The sequence below is a fragment of the Canis aureus genome, chromosome X (assembly GCF_053574225.1).
Source record: "Canis aureus isolate CA01 chromosome X, VMU_Caureus_v.1.0, whole genome shotgun sequence".
NCBI classification, from domain to species: Eukaryota; Metazoa; Chordata; class Mammalia; order Carnivora; family Canidae; genus Canis; species Canis aureus.
In genome coordinates this window covers 96,473,269-96,493,230 of record NC_135649.1, presented here as the reverse complement: position 1 = coordinate 96,493,230, position 19,962 = coordinate 96,473,269, and the positions used below count along the sequence as shown (strand labels likewise).

Below are 19,962 nucleotides of genomic sequence, written 5' to 3'. Positions count from 1 at the left end.
GCATTACCTTGATTCCAAAATCAGACAAAGACCCCACCAAAAAGGAGAATTTATAGATCAATATCCCTGATGAACACACATGCAAAAATTCTCAACAAGATACTAGCCAATAGGATCAAGCAGTAAATGAAGATTATTTACCATGACCAAGTAGGATTTATCCCCAGGATGCAAGGGTGGTTCAACACTTGTAAAACAATCAGTGTGATAGATCACATCAACAAGAGAAAAAAACAAGAACAATATTATCCTCTCAATAGATGCAGAGAAAGCATTTGACAAAATATTCAATATTGATTGAATCTGTGAAGGAAGGAACATGAAGGCTGGAAGAAAGAATGTGGCAGGTGGAAGCCTGCCATGAAGATCCCACATGCCTAAAGATATGGGGATAGAGTAAAGGATATTGCCTGATTGAGAATTAGAAGTATTGGGCTCAGGGACAATGTGGCATGGGGTGAAATTGTTAAACAATCTGGGACAGGATTATGAAGAATACTTAAATCTCAATTCATATAAGGAACTGACTTATAGGGAGGAGTTAATGAAGTAGAGAGGCAATAGTAGTAGAAAAGTTGTGCAGATGTTGGCTAACTGTTACAGGCCCTAAAAAAGATAGCATGGGGGGGATCCCTGGGTGGCTCAGCAGTTTGGCACCTGCCTTTGGCCCAGGGTGCAATCCTGGAGTCCCGGGATCGAGTCCCGTGTTGGGCTCCCGGCATGGGGCCTGCTTCTCCCTCTGCTTGTGTCTCCGCCTCTCTCTCTCTCTCTCTCTCTGTGTGTGTGTGTGTGTCTATCATGAATAAATAAATAAATCTTAAAAAAAGATAGCATAGATCAATTATAGATGTCTTAAACTAATACAAGGAAGCTTAAATTTTTCTCAGGGACAACCACCTTTTTCCCAATTCTGAGCTCTAACAAATGTGCATTTTATAATAACATACTACATCTTTAATTACAACTTGACAAGTAACATGGTGATAACCATAGAGCCATTTCCATTGTCAGCTTTCAGTAAACAGAAGAGCAGAGTATTAAATCTTAGTTTCATGCAGTCTATAGAAAGTTACAATGATGCAATCCAATTTATGTAACTTTGTTGATTTAAAATTATATTTTGTTAGTTTACTTTTTTTATTGCCAGTATCAATCACTATATCATCAGGTCCTACTATGGCACGGACCACCTCTGTTTCACTGGTGGTCCTTGCCCTGGAGCATAATGAGTGAGTACCATGGTTTATAAATGGTGTTTCACTCATATATTCTCTATTTTGTATGCCTTAGGAGGTGGCTTTTAGCACACTGCAATTAGTACCAGTCATCATTCCTTTCTAAAGTTCCAAACTTGATCAAGTCAAGCTGCCATAAGGGGGTATTTTGACATCCTGTAGTTGGGTTGTAAGAAACACAACCATAACCATTTTTTGAGTATCAAACTATAGGCAAATATTTGAGCTGTTTTTTATTTATGTGTGTGTATATATATATAGTCTACTTTTGTTCATTTTAGAAATATTTTATTGCTTTATATATAGTCACATGAATATATTTTACACAAATGCATGAGATCTCATACATGCATCTCTCCCAACTTTCTTGAAGCAAGCTCTTTTCCATTTTGTTTGCCTCTATTTCTTTCCCTGACTTCTTTCCTAATCTGGCCTAAAAAAAAGTTTCATATTCTTCTCCTATTCATATGATCACTGCATGTGGCACAAATCTATAGGGTTTTATATTCTACCAAAATGGCATATTATTCAGATTCTATTCATTATTGCTTTTACCAAACAATAATCCATTTTATTCATTCATTTTAATGGCTGCATAATAGTTAATAGTTTGGTTGTATCCTAGAGTATTTAGCCAGTCCCATGTTAGTGGACATTCATTTTGTTTCTATACTTGTAATATTTGTTTTGTTTTAATTTGCTACTTTATATAATATTGCAATGGACAACTTGTATATACATCCCCAGATAACTGATGTTTTTATTGTTATAATAGCTATTCCCAGGAATGTATTTACTAGACCAAATGTATACATATTTTTTTAATTTTGGTAGGTTTTTCTTTATAAAAAGGTTTTAGCATGTCTTTTAACCAGTGATGTATATGAATAGGCTCCTCTCTTACCGGCAATAGATGTTTTTGCCTTTTCATTTTGCCTGTCTGATGAGCGAAAAGATAATGCCTTGTTAATTTATTTCCATGATTCCCAGTACATTTGGAATATCTTTTTGTATGACTGATTATTTCAATTTCATCTGTAAACTGTTAATATGGCTTATTCATTTTCTATAGGTTAGTTTTCTTTTCCTTCTTAATTTTAAGAGCTCTTTGCTACTAATAGATAACATTTATTGAGTACTTACCACATTTAAGATATGGTTTAATCAATTTTATATAGTTCAACAATTTAATTTTATATTCATATTCATGAGTGAGATTGTCTTATACATTTATTATTTTATTTTATGTTTATTGACTGTTAGTACTATGGTTATTCTGACATCACAAAAGGAATTGCAGGGTTTTATCTTCTTATATGCTTTGGAATACCTTAAAATATAGGAATTACTTATTCTTTCAGGATTAGGTTAAATTCATATGTGAAGAATCCTGGCATATATTTCCATGGTAGATCTCTAATACTTACCAGTGTTTTCAGAGGTAATTAGTCTAGTTTAATTTTCTGCTACTCTTATGTCAATTTTAGTAATTTGCATTGTTCTAGGAAATCATCCATGTCCCAGATTTTTCAAAATTAGCTTCACAGAATTGCTTGTAGTATTCTCTCAGTTTCTTCTGAATCTGTGGTTACACATCCTTTCTCATTACTAATCTCTTCTACTTTTCATTCTCTTCTTATTTTCTTTTGTTAGGATTAGAAGAGATTTATCTCTTTTGTTGATCTATTCAAAGAGCTAGCTTTTGAATGCAATCCCACCTATATTTTTCAGTCTTTTATTTTGAATTTACTTTTCATTATTGTTTTTCTTCTTATAATCTCTTAAGATATATACCTATTTTGTCTCTATCTTTAAAAAACATTAACCCTATAAGGTTCTCCCTGAATACACCTTTCACTGTACGCATATCATCATCACAGTAAAAGTATGAGATAGTTACTATTTTATATACATTTTACCTAGAGGAAAACAGAATGTCAAAGGTACATGAAGCTTTCACAAGATCAGATTTAAAACCAAGTCTGGATAGGAGAGATAATTCCTTAATTAAATCTAGAGAATTCTTCATGAAGTGCTTTAATAGGCTGTCTCTAAATTAATAAATATTGCACACCACCATGTAGACAAGGAATATTATTTGTTTGGGTTGTGTTTTGTCTCTTGCTGTACAACTCTTCTTCAAATTACCATGGACTATAAGAAATTCATAGTCACTAAGGCTCTAGAAGAGGGAGGGGTATTTTGTTGCCTAAAACGTACTGTTCATGGTCTTGTTAATATTGAATGCTAATATCGACAGTCTATCCCATTTTGACTCTAAATTCTCATATGCTTGGTGTTTTTATAATGCCATATTTCCTATGTAGCTATGAATGAGGTCCTTATTAAAAAAATTATTACTTGCTACTCTTAAATAATCACATGCACAATGGCTTCTTTTAAATATCTTTCTAATATCTGCCTTGGAGTTATATCTTTCACGGATTCTCAGTCCAATTTCTAACTAACTATGGAAAGGAAAAACAAAAACTGAAATATGTTAAAATATGTGTTAAATGAATAATTGTGTGTCTGTCTAGTAAGCAAAACAAAAAAACATTTATATAACATATAATATATGGATCCTGCGTGTGTGTGTGTGTGTGTGTGTGTGCATTGTAACAAGCACTAGATAGCAGGTAATTCAATGTTGAAGTCACATAAGACACCCAAAGTTATGTTTTCCTGTTCAGCAGAATGAAAGCATCTGATACTAAATGAATAAGTGTGAAAATTGATATTGTGTGCGAAAATTAAATAGCATGCATTGAATTTTTGCAGACAAAAGTTCACCTACACATGAAAATTGGACTTATGAGTTCCTACAAACAGGCTTTAGACTTCACTCACAAAGTAACATTACATTCTGGCTCAGAGTTTTACAACAATCTCTGTGCAAGATGCTTTATTCAAACAATTTTAAAGGATAGAAAATTCTCACCATTTGACTTGCCATAATGGAATCTTCTTATGGCTCTAATAGAATATTTAAATGTGAACTCTTGGGACAATATCCCCTGAGTCAGAATGCAAAAAAAAAAAAGCATGTAGGAAACCTAATGAATTAGCTTTTGAAATATAGTAGTCTATTGTTGTCATGTGAGGACACAGACTAGAGGGAATTTCTTTTTTGTGACCACACCAGTACTTTGACTAAAGTACTTTATTTTGTACAAAAATATCTAGTTAGTAATTCTAAGGTTAATATATAAGTATTTCACAAATCAAAACCACAATGAGATACCACCTCACACTTGTCAGAATGGCTAAAATTAACAAGTCTAGAACCCACAGATGTTGATGAGGATGCAGAGAAAAAGGAACCCTCTTACATTGTTGGTGGGGATGCAAGCTGATGCAGCCACTCTGGAAAACGGTATGGAGGGTCCTCCAGAAGTTAAAAATAGAGCTACCCTATGACCCAGGAATTGCACTACTGGGTATTTATCCAGAAGGATACAAACAAAGTGATTCAAAAGGGCACATGTACCCCAATGTTTATAGCAGCCATGTCCACAATAGCCAAACTATGGAAAGAACCCAGATGTCTATTGACAGATGAATGGATCAAGAAGATGTGAGATAGATAGATGATAGATAGATAGATAGATAGATAGATAGATAGAAATGAATATTCCTCAGCCATCAAAAAGAATGAAACTTTACTATTTGCAACAATGGGGATGGAACTAGAGAGTATTATGTTAAGTGAAATAAGTCATTGAGAGAAAGATAAATATCATGATTTCACTCGTATGTAGAATTTAAGAAACAAAACAGATGAACATAAGGGAAAAGAGGGGAAAATAAATAAGAAAATCAGAGAGGGAGGCAAACCATGAGAGACTCTTAACTCTAGGAGAGAAACTGAGGGTTGCTGGAGGGCAGGTGTATGGGGGTATGGGGTAATGGGGTGATGTGCATTAAGGAGGATAGGCGAAGTAATGAGCACTGGGTGTTCTATGCAACTGATGAATCAATGAACTCTACCTCTGAAACTAATATATATGTTAATTAATTGATTTTAAATAAAGTAAAAAATAAATATGATGCTTAGCATCTGCAAATATATATATATGTATATATATATATGCACACACACATATTATTTACCATATATCTCTGAAATAGTATTTTAGAGAGCACTGTTACTTCTTAGTGCTCTACCTCCTAAATGAGTGTGCTAACCACTGGGCTATGAGGAGCAATTCTTTTTCATTGTTTATTCAAGAAAGCAATGTTTGTTTTATCCCAGGTTTTATTTTACAACAGGTTCCTTCAGGGCATAGATGCAATCTAGCATTGTCAATAACACTTTCTACAAGCCAAATTTATATATCCCATGGCAGTTATAGTAAAAGGATTTATATATATTATATTGATATATTTAAGATTTAAGAATACTGAAGAAAATCATAAGATTTAAAGCAAATCTGAAATACGATGGTTTAGTGAAAGGAGATTACTGATCTGGGCCAGTTTATATTATTTTTAATTAGCTCTACAGAAAGAGGAATAGCAGAATGTGTTCATTGAACTTGAAATGCTACACACTGACTTTAGAATGAGGAACATTTGACATAAAAATAATCGCAGTAGCCTGGTCAAGTAATAAAAATGGAAGTTCTTAAGACAGAGCAGAAGGAAGAAAAAACATGAATAACAGCAAGGGAGTGATATTCCTATGATAAAGCTCTTATGAATTTCTTCACGCTTTTTAAACTTTTGCAGTAGCAGGGAGATGGATAAACTTTCCCACTTTTAGTTTGTAAATCATTTAAGCATTTACAGTTCTAACTTGGAAGTTGTAGAGTTATCTCATTTAACATGGAAACCATCATCTCTTCTATGAACAATATCTGCCACTTGCCTTTTTAGACAACCACCCAGGATATTTCACAGCTCTAGGCACTAATGAAAACACATCCTGTATCATTCACCCAAATGAAATTAGGTTAGGGCAGGAGATTCCTCACATGGGTTTCAAAGGATATGGTTCTTTAAGACATTTCAGGTTTAAGGATTTACACTGAGCAAAAGTCACTTTAGTTCCTTGATATGCAGAATACAATCTGAATACTTTTTGTATTAGGGAAGGGGTAGGGGACAAAGGTAAGCCATCCTTTTTTCTTCATCAGCCTTAATACGTGAGTTTAACCAAAAAATGCTGTAAATTAAATCTTATGACTTTACATAGAATGACAAGAATTCAAAAGGAACCATGAAATGTCATCATTAAAAGTTGGATGATTTCCTTAACCAGAATCTTAAACAGTGACTAACAATTAAGAAAATACCATGCATTGGAATTTATCATATAAAGATCCCTCCTGATGCTTAGACCTTATGCAGATGCTTCTACCTTCTATTTATTTCTTTTTTTATACTCTTACATTTCTTTCTGACAAATTGTTCACAACTGAGAATTCCATTCCAGCATTCTAGATAAATAAGATTTGCTTTTAAAATGTGTTAAGCCGCCGGGACCTCTGCACCCCGATGTTTATAGCAGCAATGTCCACAATAGCCAAACTATGGAAGGAGCCTCAGTGTCCATCGAAAGATGAATGGATAAAGAAGATGTGGTCTAGGTATACAATGGAATATTACTCAGCCATTAGAAACGACAAATACCCACCATTTGCTTCGATGTGGATGGAACTGGAGGGTATTATGCTGAGTGAAATAAGTCAATCGGAGAAGGACAAACATTATATGGCCTCATTCATTTGGGGAATATAAAAAATAGTGAAAGGGAATAAAGGAGAAAGGAGAAAAAATGAGTGGGAAATATCAGAAAGGGAGACAGAACATGAGAGACTCCTAACTCTGGGAAACGAACAAGGGGTGGTAGAAAGGGAGGTAGGTGGGGGGTGAGGGTGACTGGGTGACAGGCACTGAGGGGGGCAATTGATGGGATGAGCACTGGGTGTTATTCTATATGTTCGCAAATTGAACACCAATAAAAATTAATAAAATAATAAAATAAAATGTGTTAAGCACTTTTTCTAAAACATCGGCTATTGTGCGGTCAAGCTAAAGAGACTTCTCCATATTCAAGAGAAATTCCTCAAGTATTTATGTAATACTTCCAAATATAATGCATTTAAATGATCAAAAATGCAGGAAAAGCAGTTTTGCTGTCCTGCAGCATGTACTTTTATACTGTCTTTAAAATTCATGTAAAATTTTAAGACTTCTACACATAAATCATACTTATTTTCTTCCATTGAGAAACATATATACTGAATCTTTCATAATTGGATGATTAATAGTTCAATATACACAACCTTAAGAGTGGGCTGCATTGGCTCTTGTGGACTTGGATCTCCACTTGGCAGGTTTTCTTTATTCCCTGTTATATCTCTATCTTCCAAAGAGTATTTTCAAAAATTTTATAGAAATATAGAAGTTTATACTAGATAATACCTTTTAGCATCACATTTTGATCTAGAATACATCCTAAGACTTAGTTCTGGGTACAGTACCTGCTATGAAGATACTATCCTTACTTTCAGTGATTAACACATATTTAGTCATTTGTTAAATATTTTTGATCAGCCACCATATGCCACGTGTTAAGTGTTAAAGATGGAGACAGACTAAAAAAATGGACTGTTCTATCAAATTGCCTAAAGATTAGTGAAATAAGTTCCAGTTTCTCTGTATTTTGGATGTGTTTATGATTATAATCATTTGTCACAAGGTACTTCTTTTTAATGGAACTGTGTTTTCACTTGCTTATACACTGCCTCTTTGGCAATAAAGATTCGAAGCAGTTGAGTTTTAAAAACCCCATAATGTTGAGAAAATAGAAACAGTAAAGGAGTAAAAGAAAATCAAAACAAATATATCAAAGTAGAGGTTTCAATGCAGGTAGTTTCATTGATCATAAAATGCAGGACTCAACTTTTTGGCAAAGTAGCTCCTATAGCTCAACTAAGCAAAATTTCTTATATGGAATATTATGTACTAGAAGGTATCATTTGAGAAAATGGAAGCTGTCCTCAGTAATAATTTCACAATGTAGAAGAAAAGATGTATTCACTTTCAATACAAGATTATTCAACTTGGATTTTTATATATTATACGTCTTATATCTAGCAATACAGACTGTTGCTTTAATGAAACCAGAACCCTATACAGCCATAACTTTCTGTTTTTTAAAGATTTTATTTATTTATTGATGACAGACACACGCAGAGAGCGAAGCAGAGACACAGGCAGAGGGAGAAGCAGGCTCCATGCAGGGAGCCTGATGTGGGCCTTGATCCTGGGACTCTGGGATCACACCCTGAGCCAAAGGCAAACACTCAACCACTGAGCCACCCAGGCTTCCCCATCCATAGCTTTCTAATCTTGAGTCATGTATACTAATTTCAAGGAAAAAATTGGCAGTAGCAACCCCAAAAACTTTTAAGTTACATAACTAACATTCATTTTAAGAAGAAATTTTAAATTATAATACACCTTGAAGCCATATTATTATTATCCCCGAATACCTCTAAGTGTACAAGTCATAGGTAAATGGCTACCTCAATTTTGAGTTTAATATGCAAGAAAAAATACTGTTTTACCTTAATGCAAGAAACGCACTGGCTTGGGAAGGATAACCAACTTACCTTATGAAATTATTTTAAATGATAATTAGCCTCATTTTTAAGAGTAGTACTTCCCATTGCATCTGAATATAAATTTGCAGATTACATTATATGCTTGTATACAATTTTTATATTCCATAAAAGAATATTTTGAAATAAGTACAACCATTTCTATTAGTACATGTCAGAGATGATGAAATGGAACCTAAGTCATGGGATCATCTGGCAAAAATCCTGGAGTTCGTGAGTAGTGGGGTTAAAAGGATATACTCTGGGAAACGAACTAGGGGTGGTAGAAGGGGAAGAGGGCGGGGGGTGGGAGTGAATGGGTGATGGGCACTGGGGGTTATTCTGTATGTTAGTAAATTGAACACCAATAAAAAATAAATTAAAAAAAATAAATAAATAAAATGTTGGAAACCCCCCCCCCCCAAAAAAAGATATACTTCTTCTGGATCCTTAAATGAATATATATAAGGTACAGACATATTATAGTCCTATTGTGTGGACTGAAAATTTAGTGTCTAACATGAATTAACTTAAAAATTTGGAATTTACATCTTAACACTGGATTTTATGAGTAATAAATGGAAGCAGTTTATATTTAGTCAAAGATATTATATTCTGACATACTCCAAAATATGTATTATATGGCTATTTAAGTTTCTGAATACTTAAAGAACACATAAAATACTAGTTTTAAAGAACACTTTGGAAACCTCTTTATCTAAGATCATATGCCAGGAAGAGTGACTGCTATGTCATTTTTCAGATCAGTGACACTTGACAACCATTCAATCTAATTCAGTGACAATTTTCAATAATGTGATTAAGTGAATATTTGAACATAGCTGACATTTGAATTTTCAACCTAGGCTCTTAAATACTCACTTTGGATTTGTGGTTTAAATGTATAAAAATGATCTTATTTGTTTTGTGCTACTTCACATTGTACATTTGAAGTCACTTGGTAAAAATTTGCCACTTTGTCATAGACAATTGATGAGAGTGACATATTGAACGTAAGTATGAGATTTGTTAACTGTGTCAGCTAATAATAAATCAGTAAAGTCCTGGTATACTGTATACCCAGGATGTATTAACAACACTACATTTTTTGTATGAATCTTTAAAATAATGATGGAGTATATTCTATGACTTCAAAGGGACATTGAGAATTATAAAATGTAAACATGGAAATCTTGGGGGCACCTGGGTGGCTCAGTCGATTAAGTGTCTGGCTCTTGGTTTCTGCTCAGATCATGATCTTAGGGTCCTGGGATCAAGCTCCTACTTATCCCTCTCTCTTTAGTTCTCCTTGCTCTCTTGCTCTCTCTCTTTCTGTCTCTCTGTCTCTGTCTCTTTCTCTCTGGAATGAATAAATAATCTTTAAAAAAACAAAACATGGAAATCTTGGGATGGAAGACAAAACAAAGTGGAATTAGCCAATTAACAGAAGACAGGTATCATGTATCCAGAGGGCAGTTTAAAATACCATAGGCAGTTAAATATCCCTACCAGACTTTTAATGGTGAAATTCCTTTAACAGTGAAAAAAATCATTCATTATTCAATTTGACATAAAATGATGAAAACTTCAAATCTCTGGTAGAGGAAACTCATTGACTGGAACTTACTTATATCTAAGGGGTAAAAAATCTATTAATAAACAAGTTTAAATGACCCATTAAATGTTTCATTTGAGAGACAATGGGATTAAAGACCTAGTCAGATGGAGACTGTCACACACAAAAGTGGAGAAGGGTAAAGGAATGGTAGAGTGGCAATATGAGAGATGTTTCCATGCTACCTGTTATCTGCTTTATCTAATTTCAACAAGGAACAATGAAATGCAAGCTGTGGCTATGTTTTATATCTTCAGCTGGTGTGTAGACAAGCTTAACCACTTGGTACAGTCAGTCTCTATTTCACAGGATTTTGTACTTTCTTTTGTTTGCTTTTTTAAATCACGGCCAACTTTATTACAAATGAGCTTTGCTCTCAGCAAATATTGTAATAAAGGTATCACTGCACTTGGAAGTACTTTATTCTCAATAAGTGGTTTTGAAAATAAATTATTGATAGCAGAAATAACTTCATGCTAAATCGGCCACTACAGAGAATGCAAATCAGAACATAAATGTGGTGTCTGAGCTCTACAGAGCTAAGCTCTGAGTGGCATTTGAATGACGAGAACAAGTGAGACGTCAGGACGGAGAAAGGAGAGGAAACTGAGGCATGGAGTCAAATTGAGTTGCTAGTTGAGAACAAGGAATGTGCTGAAACTGATCACTTATGGCAGAGGAATAGGCCAAAGTGGACAAGATCCTAAGAAGGAAGGAGAAAACAAAATGAACTTGACCTAAGATTTTCAAACTACCATAAAGTAGCCTTTCAAAAGGAAGCTTCTGGGCACCCCGGGTGGCTCAGTGGTTTAGCGGCATCTTCAGCCCAGGGCCTGATCCTGGAGACCCTGGATTGAGTCCCATATCAGGCTCCCTGCATGGAGCCTTGCTTCTCCCTCTGCCTGTGTCTCTGCTGCTCTCTCTCTCTCTCTCTCTCTCTCTCTCTCTCTCTCTCTCTCTCTGTATTTCTCATTAATAAATAAATAAAATCTTAAAAAAAAAAAACAAAAGGAAGCTTCTAACACTCCTTTAACAACAGGGAAGACCAACCTTTTTCACGTGATTTTAAAAATTAGATTTTCAGGGACACCTGGGTGGCTCAGGGGTTGTCTGTCTTTGGCTCAGGGTGTGATCCAGGGTCCTGGGATCAAGTCCTGCATCGGGCTCCCTGTGAGGAGCCTGCTTCTCCCTCTGCCTGTGTCTCTGACTTTTTCTCTCTGTGTCTCTCATGAATAAATAAATAAATCTTTTTTAAAAATTAGATTTGCAGAATTGTGAAGCCTCTAATGATTTTCTGTCAGCAATTGTCAATTTCTTAAAGTCTGGAAGAACTTATCACTGGTTCCATTAGACTCAGAAGCCTTTGTGAAAGATTGGTTTTGTTTAAATTTTATGATTTCCTAACTTCTCTTGCCTATTGATTAAGGTACTCTATATTCCATTATGTTAATTCTTACAATTTGCTATTTTAAATAGAACATAATCTAATTTAACTATTTTTTTATAATCAATATAAAGTTCTGTGTAGAGTCTGTTTTCGGTTTGATTGATTGATTGATTGATTGATTCATGAGAGACACAGAGAGAGGCAGAGACATAGGCAGAGGGCTCCCTGCGAGGAGCCAGATGCGGACTCGATCCCACGATCCCAGGATCACGACTTGAGCCAAAGGCAGAGGCTCAACCACTGAGCCACCCAGGTGCCCTGTTTTTGGTTTCTATATCTCTTAAACTTGTGGTTAATATTCTGTATATATTTCATATATTTACTTTCCCTCCTACTTCTCCTGATTAAATTTATGAGATTAGACTATTTTATTATTTATATAGTGTTTCTTCTTTCTAACATTTATTTATTCATTTACCTTTTATTTTCTACTTTCCTTACAGTGTTTTCTCTTTTTGTAATATTTATGGTTGAAATCTTGAATTAATTTATCCTTTTTTTAATGAAAATAAAAGCGAATACACAAATTGAGCCTCTGAGTAAAACCTAAGCCATTTCTCATGGAATGCTTTTACCTACACAAAAGTGTGTTTGTACTCTTGATTCTTTATACAAAACATTTTAAGTTAATCAAATTCCATTTTTTAAAGTATTATTAATTTCTACTATTATATTATCACTATCAGAGTATGCACCTTAAAAGTTTTTCTTTTTATGTACGTAATGACACTTTCACTGCATCCTAATATATTATCTATATTCGTACATGGGGCAGGAATATTTTTTAATATATTTATCTTCTCCTATGCCTTTGGTAAGTTTGTGCAGAACAGAAATTAGAAATAACTCTTAGGTCCTTTTCAGGCTCCAATGTTCCCCAGAAGCATGGGAAGGGATGTGTTATCAGCTGGTTCCAAAATTAGCCAGAAACCATCTCCACTCCCTGTCAGTAAATAGAGGTGGTATGCTTTCAGAAGGGAATGGCTTCCTGGTACCTTCAGCAAAGTTGGACCCTAGCCAACACTAGGGCTCTCCGTAGAGACATTCTCAAGTCCCCATTTAACCAGAAAATAGAGGTAGTTGGAATGCTGGTTATTCTCTGTCCTTCCTCCCCACTTCTTCACCCCTTCTGTGTATTAGATGCCTCATCTAGTATAAGATGATTTTATCATCTAGGATCTCTCATCTTCCGGCTTTTGGTTGAGTTTAAGCAATGAGCGGCATTGGCCGGATATTGGAGGATTGGGTAGAGAGACCAAGGTATGGATTTTCTCCCAACTCACCCAGCAGGCCAAGATTTGAGAATAACTTCATATTTTAGATACGTGTGGTCAGAGTTGCTGGCTAGTGGCCCCTCTCACAAGGTCAGAGCTTGCACAGGTTTCAGGTAACAGCTCTCTCCCTTTCATCTTTTCAGGTTTAGGAATAAAGGCTATTAACGCGTGCTAGTTCCAGCATGCTTCACCATTCGTTGTTAGTTCCTTTAAGTCTCCTTATTTTTCTGTATCTTTTCCCTTCATTACAGTCTCTTCAGCTTTGTCTTTGCAGGCTTTCTGTTTCATACCAGAACTGTTAATGAGACACATGGATTCATCAGAAGACAAGGGCTTTGGTGGTGAATTTATCAGTGGATACTTCAGTGGACTAAAGATGAAAGGCTTTTCCCCTGCCTATGAAAGGAACCACATAGGTTCACTGATCTCTGGCCATTCCTAAGGACAGGGAAGAACATTCCGAATAATGTCAAAGAATTTTCCAAATGCCTGTCTGAGAGCTCAGATTTGGATTTAGTGAGTTTAAATTATAAACTATTGTTTTTCCTGCAAATCCAACTTAATGGGGCAGAAGATTTATACATAATTATCACATTTTATAGACTCATCCATGCTTTGGAGTATCAATGGGAAAAATTGCTATTAAATCTATGGTTTATGCTATCCCTATGATTATGATTATGATTATTTGATGCTAAATGTGTTCTAATCCGACAGTGGCGAATTAAAGACTAATAAAAATATATTTCTGACCCTGTGGTCTGGTCCACTCCCATCATCCACACAGAACCTGCTCCCTGAGCTGCCTGGCAGAGGAACCCATCCAGAATCCCTGTAGGACAGAAAACCTCAACATGGAAAATTCTGCAATGAAAATGAAGGAATGCCTGAGAACAAGGAAAAAGGGAAAACAAGGAACAGCCACAGGGTGTGGGAAAACCAGAAGTAGCTTGTACTCTGGAAAACAAGGACAAGTTAGAAATCAAGGGAAAGACAAATCACAAGGGAAAGGCAGAAAAATCAGGAAATAATAAAGGACATGAAAAAGCCAGAAGAATGCAGCAAAGCCACAGAGCAAGGAAAAGCCAGAAGAAGAAAGCCCAAAGAGTAAGGGAAAGCAAAAAGAAAGAAAGCAGCCAGTGAACCAAAGGCTGCAGCGAAGTACCCAGCTGGGGATGGTGTACCCAGCTGGGGATGGTGTACCCAGAAAGACCCGAAGAAAAACCACTAAGTGGCTGGCTCAGTGCTTCAAGAAATGTGAGGCCATAACCAATATCCATGTGAGGAGTGAGGAGATAGTAAGAGAATTCGATAAGATGGCCAGGGTGGAGGATGATGTGGAGAAAACCAGACAGAAATCGGGGGTGGTAATATGGGTGCAAAGAGGTTTACAAGATCCCTTCCACTCAAAGAGCCCAAGAGAACTGGTGGGGGGGGTGGCTGCAGGGCCCCACAAAGGGGCTTTGAAGGCATTCCTTTTGTGTAGTGCCCCTGGGATGTATTTGCCAGGCCCTGTGCTTTAACCTTATGCTAATTATTTGCTTTAGCTGTCACTCTTGTTATCAGTAGTCCTTTGGCCCAACTAGAGTACTCCATCAGTAGGGGATTTTCACTCAGGTGCATTGCAAAGATGTTATAGTTCTTGGGGGGTGAGGGGAAACAGCTTATAATATCAAAAAATGTATTTCCATTAAATTTTCTTTGTGGTTTTAGTAGTATTTCTATTATGCAGTAAGTTGTATTATGTTTTATTTTATTTTTTTGAAGATATATTTATTATGGAGAGAGAAAGCAGGGGAGAGGAGCAGACGGAGAGGAAGAGTCTTAAGCAAACTCTGAGTGCAGAGCCCAACAAGGGGCGTGATCTCACCTGAGTCCAGGACCTGGGCCAAAACCAAGAGTCAGATGCTTAACTGACTGTGCCACCCAGGTACCCTTGCATTATACATATTATATGTATAGAATATATATTATATATATTAAACATTTTATTTACTTATTCATGAAAGACATGGAGAGTGGCAGAGACATAGGCAGAGGGAGAAGCAGGCTCCATGCAGGGAGCCCCATGTGGGGGCTCAATCCCAGACCCCTGGATCAGGTCCTGAGCCAAAGGCAGACACTCAACCACTAAGCCACCCAGGCATCCCCTTGCATTATATTTTAATTACTTATTATAACTTCCCTGAATAAAAATGGTAGTCTTTTAAAATACTTGTAAGGTTTTCATTGTTATTATTTATCAACTTTTTCTCCAATTTTAAAAGAACGTGTTTTATTAGCAGTTCAATTTATGGTACATTTTTATATTTAGTCATTGTCATCTTCTTCAGAACCAAACTCAAAGCCTAAAAATGTCTTCCCATGTTTCCCCCCCCCTGCCCGCCCCCCACACACACCCTGCTACCTCTCTGACCTCCTGCTCTGCTGTGTTTTCTCCACATTCAGTCCAGCTCACCTATTGAGTCCTATTTGCAATTTTTTTTCTCTCAAGGTCTTTTTACCCCTCTGTCCAGACCATTTTCCTATAGATAATCCCATGTCTCATTCCTCACTTCCTTCCAGGCTTTAGCCATATCACAACTTAACTGAGAGGTCTTTTCACACCTCTTATTCTTATATCTCTTATTCATTTACTTAGCTATCACTACATTCTAAATGTTTAATGTTCCCTGGTATGTGACTGCAAACTATGACATAAAGGGTTGCATTTGTTCTGATCACTGACTATAGTGTTCCTACCACCTAGAATACAACCTAACACACAGGAGGCACTCAATAAATAATGGGCTGAATGTAAATATACTAACATTATTGTTTAATGTACGATTACTCAAAATCTCCAATCAATGCCTTCTATAGTTGATTCTAATTCGAGAATCTATGATTTCTAAAAGGAAATTTGAAATAGGTTAATCTACTATTTTATTTAATATGCTATTTTGTGTATATTTTGCCCCGGGCTCATTTATTCATCTAATATAACATACCTAAGCCCATCTTTAGGGAAAACAATCCTTGAATCTTCTTGAACATTCTCTTGAACATTCTCTTGAAGATTCTCTTTGATTTAATTGTGTTTACTCTTTATGGTACTAACCAGAGACTATTAAACATGTTCCTTGGAATCTTTTCCATTTCTTTTGTACTTTCTTCTATTACAAAATAATGGAGAAGTATAAAGTGATAATAAATTTACCTTTAAACATTTATATTCTGTGTCTTTTAGCCTGGGGCTAATTCAAATAAAGGTTATTTCACTCTGGTTTTCGGTTTCCACTTGAAAATGTTTTACTTGAGATTCTGTTCTTTCATACAGAGACCTCAATTTTATGCTAGTCCATATTAAGGCCCTTGCTCAGATGGGAGCATTGTGGAAATCTGCTCTTTAAGGGCTCCTTCTCACAATGGAGCCCTCATTTCAGGGTCTTTGCCTGCTAAAACAATGGGTGGTTCTCAAGGTTTTCATTTTCAGAAAGAAATATGACCATCCGAGAAAAGGTCTATAAAATGCATTAATCATATTCTAATTTTGTATATTCACTTATCACATTTCATTAAGCAATTTCATGAAAAAATACAGGGTGTATTGTCAGATTGATAAATAGGCCATTGTTTGGCATTTGGGAGGTTGTAAGGTTAGTTTTACTTTACTTGTATAGGTTCCTCTATTTTTTTAGACTTTTTTTAAAAATATGAATTGAAATATAACATTGATACAGGAAAGTGTACTTGAGCATAGACCTTGAAAATTTTTCTCAGAGCAAATGCACCTGTGCCAACAAGCACCAGATCAAAATACGCCATATTTCCAACACCTCAGAAGATTCACTCGTGCATTTTCCTGCTTCACTTCTTCTAAAACATAGCCACTCTTTTGACTTTTAAACAGATGGAACAATTTTGCCTGTTTTTGAAATTTAATTAAAAGAAATTGGGGATCCCTGGGTGGCTCATCGGTTTAGCTCCTGCCTTCGGCCCAGGGCATGATGCTGGAGACCTGGCATAGAGTCCCACGTCGGTTTCCCTTCATGGAGCCTGCTTCTCCCTCTGCCTGTGTCTCTGCCCCTTTCTCTCTCTCTCTCTTTCTCTGTCTATGTCTATCATGAATAAATTAAAAAAAGAAAAAAGAAATCATAGTAGGTATACTTTTGCATCTCACTTCTTTTGCTTAAATCTCTTTCAGGAGATTGATCCATCCCATGTCATATATGTAACTATCATTTGTTTATTTTCATTGCTTTATAATATGCTATCATGTGAATATACTATAGTCATTTCCAGTTTGGGCTACTACAGATTAAACTGCTATGAACGTTCTCTCTGTGTCTCTGTCTCTCTCCACACACACACACACACACACACACACACACACACACCATTTACATCTCAGAACAAAACTGTTGGGATATAAAAATTATGCAGTTTTGCATTATATACTAAATGTGATGGTTTCAACAGTTGTCTGAATTATATTTTCCCCTAGTTAGGAGTTCGGATTATTCCAAATTCTCACCCTCAGCATTATTAGCCCTTCTAATTTCAGCAATTTTAATCAATTTATATTGGTATCTCATTGCAGTTTTAATTTGAATTTCCCTAATTACTGCTGAAGTTGAACACTTTTTTAATACTATTCTTCAATTTTTGAACATCCTCTTTTGTGAAGTTCCTGTTCAAATTCTCTACCCATTTTTTCTGTTGGGTTCTTTTGCTCATTCTGCAAAACCTAAAACTTAAAAAAAAAAACAATAGAGGAAAATCATAGGAGAAATCTGGAATGCTCAATAGTATAAAGGTATCCATTCTTCCCAAATTGATCTATAGATTTAACTGTTGATCACATTCCAAACAGAATACATATGGTAATTAAAAAGATGATGGTAAAATAAATAGAGAAATACAATGAGTCAGTATAACCAAGAAAATACTGAACAAGAAAACAGTGGAGGAACCTAGTTCACCAGATACCAGGATGTATTGTAAAATTGCAGTAATCCACATGGTGTGGTATTTGTGCATGTATAGACAAAGAGAAAGATGGAAGTGAAAAAAAGTCCAAAAACAGAATACATTTGTATCAAGAAATTTTTATGACACACCTAGTATTAGAGAGCAATGATGAGTAACATTCTTTTTAATATGTGGTGTTGTGACAATTAGATTCCAAATGAAAAAAAAGAACCTGAATCTTAACCCATTCCTCATGCCAAATTTAATAACCAATTCCAGGTGACATATGGATCCAAATTCAAAAGGTAGAACAAAGAAGTCTATATAGATGACAGCAAAATATAATATAATGGTTTTGGGCAGGCAAATATTTCTTAAATAGGACACAAAACTATAAAGTGAACATTTATAAAAATGAACTGCATCAGAATGAAGAATTATGCTTTATCAAGAGATACCACTAACTGAATAAAAATGTAATCCAGAGGTTGTAAATATGTTTGCAATGCATAAAACAAAGGATTCATATCCAGAACATAGTAACAACTCATAATTTTGATGAAGTTCAGGTTAATTTTTCTATTTCTGAATCATGCCTTTGGTTTCAGATCTAAGAAATATTTAGTTGTCCCAAAGACACAGAGATTTTCTTTTCTCTGTTTTATTGCCAGAATTTCTTCTGGTCTTATATTGAAGACTGTGAAATTAATAATTATAACATATACAGAAACCCAAAAATTCATAATCAGTAACCAGAATATGGGGAAAAAACCCTCTTATCAAACAAATCTAAGGCTACATTATTAGCCTACTATTTTAGAGGAGATCCAAACAACTTATTGTTTACCATGATGTTTTCTTGGTGGGAGGAGATCAACTACATCAAACGGGCTAACTCTAATAATTCTTTGAATTTTCTCCTGTCTTCCTTGTTTTCGTATTTTGTAATGGAATATGGGGAACTGAAAAAGACCTTCTTCACATAAATTTTAATATCTCTGAAAAAATATCTTAATTTATGTGATACTGATTTTCAAAAGAAAAGAATCTATCAGATTAATTGAGGCAAACATTTTATTGACGGTCTTATTCTGTTATTTGAAATTCTGCCTGAAAATTTGAAAATATCCAGTTAATCACTTCAGAAAATAATAAAAAAGTATAATGTTTCTATAGAGCAATTTTCATAGATTAAATATGACAATAACCCTAAATTCATAAAATCAACCAAATGCTGCCCAGACTTCATTCTCATTTCCCATGTGATGCCTTCTCTGTACCAGATGAGCTGCACAACATTTGGGGACATACACGTCATGACTAGTCTATCACTGATGATGGTTATTGTAACAGTATGCAAGCAATTTATTTGAATTTATCCTTGAAAGAGAGATGTAAATGTAATTAGGACGCTACTAAGTGTCTGGTAAATGTATTGGTTGATTAGAAAGATCTAGGAAGTTTGTAAGAAAGGAGGGCTGCCTCTAATATCATGGCAGAGGGGAGGGATCCAAAGACACTCTAAGGAGACCAGCTCTCCTTTCATCTACATACTTGTTCAGGTATAACTATTGACTTTCTAAAACCATACATATATTTTTTTTCATCTAAATCAAACCTAGCAATAGAAAACAAATTTGCAGTTGAAATAGCAATTTTTCTGTGTAACTCTCATACTTGGATGTGGTGCCTAAAAGAATGTCACCTTAATTCAAACAAACTTTATCATCATCATATTTGAATGCACTTTATACATAAAAAATAATATTCAGCCTAATAAAAGCCATTTGTTGCACAGAACACTGCTCTAAGAAACTAAGATTCACCA

The 19,962-nt window shown here is 35.2% G+C and overlaps 1 protein-coding gene across 12 annotated transcripts in view; it reads right to left on the bottom strand.

Moving 5' to 3' along the window:
* Nucleotides 1–19,962, bottom strand: part of DMD (dystrophin) — a 2,162,139-nt gene that overhangs the window by 1,666,441 nt on the left and 475,736 nt on the right. The gene's annotated exons all lie outside the window — the stretch shown is intronic.